General features: G+C 38.0%; 1 long non-coding RNA gene across 1 annotated transcript; it reads left to right on the top strand.

The window, feature by feature from the left end:
• The first annotated feature begins 2,333 nt into the window (after positions 1–2,333).
• Positions 2,334–10,265, top strand: LOC121061879. The gene is made up of 4 exons (XR_005815312.1): positions 2,334–3,344; positions 4,820–4,958; positions 8,146–8,226; positions 9,273–10,265. It is a non-coding gene; the product is annotated as an uncharacterized LOC121061879 (long non-coding RNA).
• The last annotated feature ends 1,965 nt before the right edge of the window (positions 10,266–12,230 follow it).

Genomic DNA, 12,230 nt, shown 5'->3' with positions numbered 1-12,230 from the left:
GGAGAGAGAGCCATCACTCAAGCCATCCTGCTGGTTATGCAGCCCAACTCTGGGAGAAGATCTGGATGTGCACTAGTTACCATCTGCATGGGAGAAAAAGCCAGGCAGAAGGTATAAAATATTTGAACAGTTGATGTCTCTGGTTGGTTAGGAGAACGGGAGTTGCAATATAGTCCAATTTTATATGTAAAGATATAGCCTTTCTGAACCCAGTTAATAATCTCTCTTACTGTCAGTTCAGCAGTGTGTGTTTGGGGTGTGTGTGTGTTTGGGGTGTATGTGTGTGTGTATACACTCTGCTCACAGAGGCCACCTGTGCAACCCCCCACTACCAAAACCTTGCCATGTAAAACAAATACACTGTGTGAACAACATGTGGTTCAAGTAGACCAAGTGCAAGGTCCTGCATCTGGGTTGGTGCAACCCCAAATATGAGTACAGGTGTGGAGTTGGGTGGACTGAGAGCAACCCTGAGGAGGAGGACTTGGGTGTACTGCTAGCTGAAAAATTGAACATGAGCCGGCAATGTGTGCTTGCAGCCCAGAAAGCCACCCGTACCCTGGGCTGCACCAACAGCAGCGTGGGCAGCAGGGTGAGGGAGGGGATTGTCCCCCTCTGCTCTGCTCTTGTGAGACCCCACCTGGAGCCCTGCGCTCAGCTCTGAGGCCCCCAGCACAAGGAGGACAGGGACCTGTTAGAACAAGTCCAAAGGAGGGCCACAAAGATGGTGAAGGGTCTGGAGCACCTCTCCTATGAAGACAGGTTGAGAGGGTTGAGATAGGCCCAGAGAGGAGAAGTTTCAAAGGAGACCTTGTTGCGACTTTTCAGTATATAAAAGGGTATTGTTATAAGAGCGATGGAGAAAGACTTTTTTACCAGAGTCTTCAGTGACAGGACAAGGGGCAACAGTTTTAAATGGAAAGAGGGTAGATTTAGATTGGATATAAAAATGAAACTTTTCACAATGAGGGTGGCTAAACACTCTAACAAGTTGCCCAGAGAAATTGTGGATGGCTCGTCACTGGAAGTGTTCAAAGAAAGTTTGGATGAGGCTTCAAGCAACCTGATCTAGTGAAAGGTTATCTTTGCCCAACTCAAACCATTCCATGATTTTGTGACACTATTCTATGAAGTTTCCACATATTGTAAGTTATCAGGTTAGTTAGTGACCTGAGTCCTACCAGATCATGAAGATTGATTTGATGACTGTAGTTGACTTGCCATCAGGTAGCATAAACACCAGGAGAGCAAAAAGGATAATGAACAATGACATTCCTGAACTGGAGCAGACAGTGTTTATTGTATGTGTGTTTGCTTATTTTTGTATAAGAAGGCACATACAGTCCACCTGGGGTAAACACGAAAGCCAAAATAAAAACAAAAACAAACAAAAATCCCAACTTGTTTCAGCCACAAGCTGTGAAGACACAAATGTCAAATCTGTTAAAATGCATGCACATATGTAAAACACCTCTTAACCCTGTGCAAATATACAGCAGCATACAGAAGCTTTATGTGAACACAGAGAGGTCTCCTTCAAGAGTGGGAAACAGTCTCTCCAGTGTATGGCCCTGCAGTGATCCAAAAATCACTTTGCCCTAGCTCTCATTTCATCACATTTCTGAATGTTACACACCATCTTTATCCATTTCAGCTAGATCTGACGAGGATCTTGGAGAGCAATGTTTATTTTAATTAGGTCTTCACATAACTGTGCCACATCAGTAGGTTGTAAAATGAGGAATGTATTTTTCTGTGAGCAGCGAACAACCTGGTTAAAGGTTGGAAGACTGGAAAATAGTCTCAGCCATATGATGAAGAGGAAAGAGCTTGTTTCTTTTGTTTACCATGTAATTCTTCATAAAAATCTGTTACCTTGTATTATTTCTTAGCTGTGTATAGTATTTCTAGGTATTTATGAAAGTTGTCTGATGGTGACACAATGTCCTCTGCTCAGGCCCTGCTCTATCTGCATGAGTTTGGGCATAGCTTTGCAAACCTGGACAACTGCCTCATGAATGAAGTTTTGAGTGCTACTCAGCTGTCTTGTTTGAAGCTGAATAACCACTTTCATGGAAGTTTTCCCAGTGGATTTAAAGACTGATTTCTTGAGTCTTTCACTTGTGCATACTGTAATAAGACTAGGATGTAATAATATATATTATGTTTTCAGAAGAATCTTAGTTTCTTGCTCAAATATAGACTGTCAGAATAAAATACTGTGCGGAACCTATAATAAACTTGGTTAGCGTTTTCCTGCTCTTCTTCTAAATCTCTCTGCTGAAGTGGGTTTTATTGATTTCATTTTTGTTATATCTAATTTAATTTAAAACCAGGCTGTTTTTTTTTTTATTAACTAGAAGTGTCTATACCTACATGCACTCCTTTCACTTCACTTAAAACCTTAAAAAGGGAAAAATCTAGCTGAAGGTGAGCATTGTTCTAATAATTATCTACTGCATAACTACATCTATGTGTTAGATAAGACATTCTTTGTCACTTTTAAATATTTAACTTTCTTAGCAGTGGTATACAAGGTATGGCAAAACTACCTTTATCATGAATGAAATATGTAAGGATTCATCTTTACCTATGCTTAATGCAGTTGTGTCTTCCTTGACTATAGAAACTAGATTAAAATCCAACACTAATATTGCTGGAGTTGCTGCAATTGCCTGTCCCACCTGAGCAGAGTCAGAGCCTGGGAAGGAGTTTTGGAGTAGCTATTTTAGTGATGTGGTCTAATAAAGAGTAGTTCTGCTCTCTGACTCATTCCCTGTAGGTTATTGTAACAATGTACAATACGTATTTTTTAAAAGATGTCATATATGAACATTTTTCATTTCTGAGTTGATTCAGGACTTCTCTGTTATACTGGCAAACCTTAAAGAAAAGACTCTTTATTTCAGACACACACACACATAAGAATGGACCATTGCACAATGGAACTTTTGCAGAAACGACGTCGAATAATTCTCCAGCTAAATTAGGAAGCTAGGGGGCATTAGGCACTTTTTGTTTCTGGCAATAGATCAATGGCAGGACTTTATGACTGTAACTGTAACTCATGGAAAATGCACTGTTTCAGCAATATCTCTTACGAATATAGCTGTTTACTGTTATGCACCTTACCTACATTCAAGATATGTAGTTTTGAGGAAGAAAGAGGGTTTAAAGTAAAATAATTTCTTCTCCACCACTATAACAACTTTTTTTCTCCAGCTTTTATTTTGCCTGAGTAAGTGTATTTTAAATGTCTTAATCTGACAGCTAAAATCATCATAGAGTTCTGCAAGGCTGGGTTCCAAATCTGATATGCTGTATTTATTGTATTTCCTGCAACAGTGAGTATATTTGCTTGGTTTTTTTTTTTTTTGGTTGTTGTTTGTTTATTTTCCTCCTCTCTAGTAGCATAATGTATAGAGTATACATAGTAATAATAACAATATAATATAAATACACTGAGAGTGAAAAAGTGACTGAAACTGATGAGACCCATGGTACTGCTTCCATGAGCCATGAAAGTATCAATATTACTTTCTTGTGATTTTTTTTTTCCTCCTTTTTTTTTTTTTTAATGTTAGAAGGTAGAACCTCTCCTGCTTCACACATGGATGTCTTTTCTCCCATGGCTGTGCTCACTTAACTCCCATTATCATTAATGGGAGTTACAAACACATTTTGAGGAGAAAATAGATCCCTTATTGGTCACCAATAACATTTGTTTTAAAGCTACCAGGTATGCTTTGTGACCCACCCCCCCCAATCATTTTTATTTTTCTGCCGTGCACTAACAAGCAGGCTGTCAAAACCAGAAAGAAGCTCATGGACATTACCTTGCATCTGAAATTCAATAGTGAAAAGGAACCAGGTATTAACTAGGGAACAGACCTACCATTGACTTGGAAATCAAACTGAGCTATTTTGCTTTTCAGATGGATTGGTCTGTAATGCGAGCTGCTTAAAAACAGGTGTGGAAAGATATATTTTATCCTCTCATTAAGATGAAACAGATAACTTTGGAGTATAATCCCTTCTCAGAGGGTTAGAGACATTTAGTCACAGACCATTTCACTGGCATAAAATCCCTGCAGTAAAAATCTCAAAATAATTCGTTGGTCCTCTCTCTTACTAAGCTTCAATAATAAAAGTGCTCTTTACCACTCATCATCATGACAAATGTTGGCAAAAATCACTGAAAAAAAAATGGGAAGAATTTTGGTGTTTGAAATTCTAACGAGTTGAAGATATCATAATAAATGGTTGGTTTAATAATTGGATTTCTCAAATATATGACTACTAGGTACTCCAAACACAGAAATTGACAGCATTAACCAAACCCAAAACTCAGTTAACTGTGTAGCTCTAATAGTCCCATCCTAGCATGATTTTAATGGAATTGAAGTCACTGAACAGCATAAATAGTCAAATTTCTCTTCTCTTCTGCAGCATCTACCTACACCTCTAGTGGAGAAAGCATTTAATGCAATATAAATATATTCACAAAACCATGCAAAGATTGCAGGAATTAATTGTAAAAAACAAAAACAAAACTATGTAATTTTTATACTTATAACCTTGAATAGACAGTCTGTTGTATCTCAGTGTCTATTTTCAATTACATGTACACTTCAATTCCCCAAGGCCAGCTTCAGAAATATATATATTTATCTAATTCCCATTGAAAAATACCTCACTGGGTCAAAGCCTTGAGTGGCGTTGAAAATTTTTTCATAATCTCTGCACAGCTGTGTGAAATCAGTTTCATGTGAAGTTATATGGTCACAGAAAATCTGTGTTTTTATATACCTTTTATCAGCCCCATCCGCTCCGCGTGGGACCACTAGATGCCACTGTGCCCTAAGGAAGAAACTGAACCTCGGCGTCGCAGCCTGCTTTAAATCCAAAGCATAAAACAGTTTTAGGAAGCCTGTGTTGACTCGAACGCCGCAATTGCTGTAAGTGTTTTTGTGACCAGACGCAGCCAGACTGCTGATAAAGATGGTTCTGTTTAGCTCAAGCGGGTTAAAACGCTTGGAGGAGCCCAGCTGTTTGCAGAGCTGGTGCTAAATGCTGGTGGCATTTCCAGAGTCTTCCCTGCATGGCTAGAGCATCTCCGGCTGTGTTTCTGCTCCCTGTAAGATGGACGTTGCTGATTTCTCCTACTTTCTTCCTTGCAAAGAGTGGGCAACATGCTTATTGCTCCTGCTGTGGTCTGTTGCAATGTTGTGATATCTCGCCACATAAGGGACACGGCAGGAGTTCAGGGGCCACAGGGCTGTGAAGCAGCTGGCCTCCTTGCAGCATAAAATCAATTTATTGGAAATGACTGGTTTTCTGGAGGGGTTAAAACTGAGTGAAAGTACCAGGAAAATTATAGTTCTTATGACATAGGCCCAACAGTACAAATGCACTTTCGGCAATGGGTTGGTTTAAATGCTGAAATTCTAATTTCCTGGAATGATATATAATTATGAGAAACTGAATGCTTAGAAGGAAAAAAAAACAATCTTCTTGCATTTCCAAGAGGATGATCTGGATAATCTCATGGTGTGTTTGTGGTCCTAGCTGCTTCACTAATGGTTGTATTGGGAAAAGAAAAGCATCTCAGAGTAAAATAGCTCAGAATATTGACTCTATTTTCAAGACCATGCAATGTTAGACAAGAGAGAACACAGCACAGACGGCAATGTCTTTTTTTTTTTTCTTTTAGCCTTAAATTTTTCTTATTTTTCATTTTATTGATGACCTGGACCTATAGGAGAAAATACTCTGCCCAGCAGCACAGAACAGGCAGAATTTTGTCTCAGTAGGCATCTAATGATTTACCTGGACAAAGAGCCTTGATACCCTTCAAATTTACTAGCATTTTAGTGAGCCCTATAGACACAATATTACCTGCCCACCAATATCTGTATTGTCAAATCCTTTGCCAGGTTCAATTAAAAAAAAAAAAAAAAACTATTAAAAAAATTCAGCCACTCCCATAGTTTGAATAGCTGTATTTTTTTTTTTTTCTAGAAATAGAAGATTAAGTATTTGAGCTGGGAGGTCTAAATGAGAAGCAACATTTTCCCTATAGTGAGGTAAAACCATCTATTCCCACGCTGAATATTTTGTTTACAGTGAAGATTTTCTCCTGAAACCACAGAAAGCTATATAATTATTCCTGCCAAAAATGCCCAAAAGAACATAAATAATAAATGATTAATTGATTGTTGTTGTGCAGAAGGTTTCAAAAAAAAGGAAAAAAAAGGAAAATGAAAAGAAAAAAGGAAAGGGAAAGGGAAAGGGAAAGGGAAAGGGAAAGGGAAAGGGAAAGGGAAAGGGAAAGGGAAAGGGAAAGGGAAAGGGAAAGGGAAAGGGAAAGGGAAAGGGAAAAGGGAAAGGGAACAATAGAAAGAACAAGAGAAAGAACAAGAAGAAAAAGTGAAAAGGAAAAGGAAAAGGAAAAGGAAAAGGAAAAGGAAAAGGAAAAGAAGAAAAAGAAAAGATCTGTGTTACAACATTTTTTTAATAATTTTTTATAAGTACTGTATTCATTTAATAGCTGCTGATTACAGAGTTGATTTATTTACTGTCCAAGTTTATTTATTTGCTCACGAGGTTGTTTTATGTAACCCCTCTCCCACTGTTTATCACATCTGATGGCTGGCTTAGGGTTGCTTTTGGTTTACTCAGTTTGTATGTTATGTACATAACTGTTTCTTATGTTACACCAGCTGGGAGCTTCATCTGGTATTTGTACTGAGCATTGCTCTCATCTTCATACTTCAGAAGCTAATCTCTGGAGGACACCTTCCCCTTCTTCTTCCCCTTCTCTTTCACCTTTCCCTTTCCCTTCCTCTTCTCCAGACCAGTTGCAATAACACTTGAGAATTCTGAAAATCCTTGGGATGCTCAAACTGGTGGATTCCTGTTGGTATGTCTCCTGAATGTGTTTCAGGTTAAACTATTTAGGAATGCCACACAGAGATTTGTCCCCTAGCATGATAGTTATGAGTGGCAGCATGTATGGGATAGTATGGTCAAGTGCCTAGGACAGTGGGCACCTCCAGTATTTTGGAACTACTCTCTCTCTCTCTTTTTCTTTCCCTTTTCTTTCCTGTTAAAATGTCAATCTCAATCCACAAGTTCTATTATATTTTTTTCCCGATTATCTCCCCCATCCCACTAATGGTGTTCCCCCCAGCCCTCTGTGTGGTGCTGAGCTGCCTGCGGGTTAAACCACATCAGTGAGACGTTGCTCTGTCAGCAGTGGTGGCAGAAAAAGTTGGAAGAGGATCTCGGTGTATGGCCCCGTGTTGCCCTTCTACTGATGGTCTGTGAACACAACTCCGTGAATATGAACAAGCACCTGCTCATTTAAATAAAAGCGAGAAGATTTGTTACATTAGACCACGTTATGAACTATGTGGTATTTAACCTTCGTAAAGGTTAAATGCAAGGTAAAGGTGGCTGCAGTCTGCTCCATTAAATGCAAATTATGGGTAGCTTTTCTCAAACTTTGTTTTGTACCAGTCTGGCAGTGAGTAAATATCTATTTACAGTTTGCAAGATGAGGTGCTACTGGAATGAAATTTAGCTGGAATGATATGCACAAGATCATTCTGGTCTGTTAGATGCATGACAAAATTTTTACATGTTATTTCTTTCCTACTTTTGGATGCACGGGTGAATGACGTGCAGTAAATATTAAGTCTATCCTGTCCAGACACAGATTTGGAAGCAGGCTGAGAAGGACTATACCTCTTCTTTTCCTCCTCTGTTATAACTACTGCTTGTGACTGCATTGGCTCCACATCCGCACCTTTCTTCTCACACTTGTGTCAGTGCTACAGATATCCCTGAGCTCTGAATCTTTTATTTTTTGGCCAGGACACTTGATACAGCAGGTTGAATATGTAATACATCTTGAAATAACACCTCCTTAATGCAATGCAGAATGCCAGAAAAAAAAATTTGTGTTATTAAAACATCTTTCAATTTCAGAGAAATTTTCTCAGAGGTGGGTGTATTTCTCCTGTGTCTGGCTGCAGGAACATTTTGATGTAGGCTTCTGTGATCCGTTTATCACATCAGATTCATGCTGAACTGAATATAAATGATATACTCACATGATTTTTTTTCTTCTTTTTTTCCAAGTATTCTGAGTCTGAACAACCTATATGACAAGGAAATCAGCAAAGACCTGAAGTGCTGAGATTCCTCTATCACAAGCCAGAGGTAGGTTAGGACTGGATTTCACCAGTGTTATGCAGTTGGTATGCTGGCTCTCCACCCCCATCACCAAAGAGGATGAAAAATATTAGAGGTCTGAAGGAAGGAAAGAAGCAGACACTAGCAGGTAGGAAAACAGCCTAGAAGGCCTAAACACAGCCTAGAAGCAAAAAACACTGCCACACACATTTCTCCTGTCCTTTGCTTGGTTCTCTATCAACTTGTAGGTAAGTGGTTCTGCCATTAAGACATTGTGATTAAAGCAAAACATACGGCACTGGCTCTATTCATCCACAAACTATTCACCCTGTTCCTGGCTGTTACAGAGACAGTAAGCCAAAAAGAATATTTTTATTCCCCCATTAAGTTAAAGATTTAAACAGCATCTCTGCTGTCAGTGCATTATGATGAAAAATCAAATGCCTTTCTAAGATTTACATGCCCAGTTTATTCCAGACACATAAGGTATGCAATAGAAATAACACGCACAGAAGCGTTCTACTTCTCATTATGCTTTTATTTCACAATGTCTAACATAATTGTAAAGTCTGTTGAGTTTCTGGAAATATTATCACAAATTTTAAGTGATCCTTGGAAAGAAATTCTTTTGCTGTTTGAACAGAAAATACGAAGAGTTGCTGTGTAGCATTTCAGAATTTATCTGAGCTGTAGCTAGGATATTGAACCACCCCAAAGTCTCAGCCTCCCTAAATACAAAGGAGAGAGCTCCACAATGCATGATGTTCTTTATGAGGTGCCCACAGGCATACCTGGTAAGGCAGCCAGCCAAGGTAACAGAAGCGTTTCTGTAATACGCAGACAATATCCACCAATATGTGGTAGATTAATTTCAAAGAACTTTGGGGGATATTTTAACTGGGTTCGTATATTGAGGGATTTGTGTGTGTGTGTGCTTGTGTCCAATGGTGTTTTGTAGATTGTCTGATAACTTTTTTTTCTGCAGATCTTAATCTGCAGATATTAATCTAATAAATTGATCTGTTAATTAATACTTTTATTCCAAACACTGAAAACTGTAATACAAAATCCAGGGGCAAAATTCAAGGTGGTGAGAACTGACTCACATCATTCTGACCAAGAGGACCTTCAGCATCTAAACTGTGCATCACCTGGACTTCACTACAAGTCTCTCTGCTTGTATAGGAAGTAGGAGGGGAGTAAGAAGTGTGTGTTTTTGAGGCTTCTGATTTAGACTTAGCTATCAAAATCCTTAAATATGTTCACTGATTCTATTTGAAAAACATTTACAGAAGGTACGATAATCCGTATCTTGAAAAGAAATTAAATTTATCATGGGATTTTGTTTATAAGTACAGTCACTGATTGCACAGGATTGAAATCACCGTGATTAGGCATTCAAACATGCATTTATTTACTTTGGGTGTTGCAGTTGCAATAACTTAACTTACAGTGTTACAGAATAAGCAAGTAGCATAGACATATTGATACAAATATAGATGTGGGTATAGATACAGATAATAAAAGTAAGTAAAATACATTTTGGCCACAGCAGATCAATATTTTTTTTGCTGTCTTAAAACAGAAGAACAATGGGGTCCTTTAATGTGGTTAAGAGGAAATCACCACTTTTTCACTTGGAATGCTGTGATAAAATGTCACAAGTCTAAAAACTTAATTCATAGAGGGCAGAATATTTATCTAAGATAAAATATTTATCAGAGATTAAGTGCCAGACTTGATTGTCCTGAGCTTGGTCCAATTGGGAAATCCCAGTATTTCCTGTTGGACATGTAGTTTAAATTCTTCACAAATGTCTTGCCAGCTTATTGAAGAAAGAAAATAGGAGGTGAGATTTACAGAGTCAAGACTATGCACGGGTATACAGGAACTAAAATATCCTACAGCTTACCCACTGTAGCAATTTAATTTGAAAAGTGCAGTTTTTAATAAAACAGAATAGCAGCTAGATTTATAGGTGCTGGGGAATGCTCTTAATCTTAAGATTTGAAAGATACTCAAAGTTCACGGGGACAATACCCTGCATTTTTTTCTCACGCAAAAGTGCAATTGATTTTAAATGAGCTCTTTGGCTGAGAAAATAACTTTTTAAGGCTTTATGTACAGCAATAAAGAAGAAATAGCTTTAGGCAGATCATATGGCAAGAGCAAACAAACAAACTGTATTGCAATACCAAAAATAAGTTTTAAAAGTAGCAGAGAAATGACATATAGTACATCAATTAATAACCACCTGTTACATGAAAACTTCATCAGAAATTTACATTAAAACAAGCAATCAAAGGAATCTGAGAATCTCAAGGGAAGAAGCAGGTTTCTGGTATTGTACATGTGCATGCACATTCTCCACAACAGCTAGCTGTCCCACATGGTGACACTCGATGTGATACATGGGGTGGTGACCTGGTGGCAACCACTTCTTCCTCTGCCATACTGTCACAACATGAGATTCATTAGAAGAATTCAATATGAGCTTTCATTAGAAGAACCAAGAGTTCTTCATTTTGAGTAAAAGCCAGAGGAAGACTTTGTCCTGGAGAGATCAGGGAAATGTGAAGGTGAGAGATTTTGTTGTAACAAGCTTTGGGTTCCATCACTAGTTCAGTCACAGACCTGGTGAAGGAAAGCAACTTTTTGTCTCTTTCTTAATTTCTGCTTGAAAAAAAAAACATGATATTTCCTGCAAAGAGATGAGGAAGATTTCATTCTGTGGTAGATTAACAAATCTTCTGAGGCTTTTAGAGGGAAAAATTATATTTGAAAATGTTGTTTACTTTCAAGTCTTTTGGTGTTTACAGGTGGAGTTTCAGAGGCAGAGGCATCTAAATTAGTCTAAATTAGGTAACGAAGGACCAGAAGGAATGAAAGAGAAGAAAGGATAAGTGTTTATGTAGATTGGCATAGGAAATAGATGAATTGTTACTAGGTCATATATTGGAAAAAAAAAAAAAAAGAAAAAGAAAAAGGAAAAAGATTTCTAACAAGCATATAAATTAAAGTACTCCCTTTAGAAACATTCATAAATGACAACAACAAAAACCTTTAATAACTGTAAATCTTGCATGATTCATCTGGAAAAATTCTGTTCAATGTTTCTGCCTCCCTTTTTGCCCTTGAGTAATTGAACATTTTTAATTTTTATGTTTTAATTGAAAAGGCTTCTTTGAAAGTTTTTATTTTTTTTTAAGGTTTTTACTTCATTTCATTCCATTTTCCTCCTTCATGAATGTATATTCTGGCTTTGCTTCTGTTCCTTCCAAACTGTTGTCCTGGTTCCATATGATAAGGCTGGTATCAACCTAACAGTGTCTTCAAGAGCCTCCCAGGAGATTGTCAAAGCAGAGCTACACTGTGCAGATGGTGGGGTTTCCTGACTCCTCATAGAGTTGAAAGGATTGCCATTTATCCTTTCACCCTTTGATAGTCACTTCCTCATTTTATTTTGCTAATACATTAAAACTGAGGGAATTATCAGGAACTGTGCAGGAAAGGGCTGTATGATAATTTATTTTTATATAAATACACACACATACACTGCCTCCTTTGTTTTTAATGCCAGACTGATCCTATGAGCTCAAAGCATATCTGAAGTGCTTTCCAAACTCTACAAGCTGTCTTCTTTCTGAACAGCATGTTTCATATAATTAAGACACAAATGGTTTTGCTCCAAAGTTATTATGACTACTACGTACATCGTATTTGAATAAAACCCACAAAAGCAAAGACTGCAGAGTTCCCAGGCATAGACATATATGCATTTAACTGTTGAAGTCACCTTATTTTTCACAGAGCTGCTGGTCTATGGGGCATACCTGGTGGTCCACGTCCCTTGAACAAGCTTTCTGCACTTGCTTTCCTGTTCCTTATTCCTTTCAACCTAGAACACAAGAGAAAAAATAGCACAGGGAGCTGTGAGAAAGCTCTTACTGGATCTGGTTATACTCAGAGGTGTGAAATATCAAATAGATCTGATCCACTTGATCACATAGGAATTTTTTTGTTTTTCAGAT

Source organism: Cygnus olor, chromosome Z, assembly GCF_009769625.2.
Source record: "Cygnus olor isolate bCygOlo1 chromosome Z, bCygOlo1.pri.v2, whole genome shotgun sequence".
Lineage (NCBI taxonomy): Eukaryota > Metazoa > Chordata > Aves > Anseriformes > Anatidae > Cygnus > Cygnus olor.
Note: the sequence above shows the minus strand (reverse complement) of the source record. Positions and strands in the feature narration are given on the sequence as shown.